This window comes from Notamacropus eugenii, chromosome 4 (genome assembly GCF_028372415.1).
Source record: "Notamacropus eugenii isolate mMacEug1 chromosome 4, mMacEug1.pri_v2, whole genome shotgun sequence".
Classification (NCBI taxonomy): domain Eukaryota; kingdom Metazoa; phylum Chordata; class Mammalia; order Diprotodontia; family Macropodidae; genus Notamacropus; species Notamacropus eugenii.
This window is the reverse complement of record NC_092875.1, coordinates 477,632,500-477,633,710: the sequence shown is the minus strand read 5'-3', so window position 1 is coordinate 477,633,710 and position 1,211 is coordinate 477,632,500. Positions and strand designations below refer to the sequence as shown.

The 1,211-nt window shown below is 38.3% G+C and overlaps 1 protein-coding gene across 5 annotated transcripts in view; it reads left to right on the top strand.

Annotated features, from left to right (window-relative positions):
* MAST4 (microtubule associated serine/threonine kinase family member 4) overlaps nucleotides 1-1,211 on the top strand; it is an 816,735-nt gene that overhangs the window by 51,749 nt on the left and 763,775 nt on the right. The gene's annotated exons all lie outside the window — the stretch shown is intronic.

Sequence of the window (1,211 nt, the reverse complement as noted above, 5' to 3'; positions counted from 1 at the left end):
GTGTGTTCTAAATAACACAGATACTGTTTTAATGCAGATGTCTGCACTAATACAGAGGAAGGAAGAGGCAGATAGGAAATGACATAGCAGTTAAGTTGGAATTGTTTCTAAATAAATTGTTTTCTGCATTCTCCGTGACCCAGCAATGTCTCCTTAATACACGAGAAAGAAGGACAAAGGAATTTTTTTTCTCAAAGAAAATTGAGTGTCTTCATTTTTTACTGGTAGGGGTGAGTGGTGTTTAAAGAAAATAGGGTAAGAAAATAAGGGGAGAACCTTACTTGTAACAGTGTTCACTTCAGTCTGGAATCAAGTATATAGGAAACCTCAAACAAGAGGGTAGAAGTAACAAGTACCCAGTGCTCCTAGTGGTTAGGTGGTTAAGTGGCAAATGAAGATGGCTTCATAAGAGAGGATTCATGGGCTCAGTTTGTCTTAAAGAAAACATTATGTGGGGAAGATGTAGCAATCATTCAGAAAATGCCTGGGTACTTGTATTAATGAAATCTTCATGCTAGCTGCAGTTTTTGCTTTATTATCTGTAGTCCTTCCTGGTCCTAGATTTGGAGAAATATAATAATATTGAAGGCATAGCTAGGTGGCACAGTGGATAGAGCACTCAGCCCAGAGTCAGAAAAACTCAAGTTCAAATCTGGCCTCAGATGCATGCTAGCTGTTTGACCCTGGGCAAGTCACTAAATCCTGTTTGCCTCAATTTTCTCATCTGTAAAATGAGCTGGAGAACAAAATGGCAAACCACTCTGCCAAGAAAACCTCAAATGGGGTTATAAAGAGTTGGACACAATAGTCAACTAAACAACAATAACAATATTATTGAAAGACAGGAAAGCATTTTCTGTTTTACAACCCCTGCCAACAGCTTTTAGAAAAGCATCAAAAAAGATTCCGGACAGTTTGATACAGCACCAATGTTCCATGCTGATCCGATCTACTGGTGACTGATGTCATTTCTTCTTGAACCATTTAGCTCTCCTATGTAATTTTTAGCATCACTAGACAGTGAAGTCATAAGCATTTCTCTGAAGTAAACATAACAGTATTTATTCTAAAATAACAAATACTTCATCTGTAACAAACAGATGTTTATGGGATGCCTGTTGGCTCACAAAGCTGTATGTGGACACCAGTTCATAGCATTGTCACAGAAACTATGGGGGAGACAATGGTGCCAGTGTTAGCCCTATTTTTCT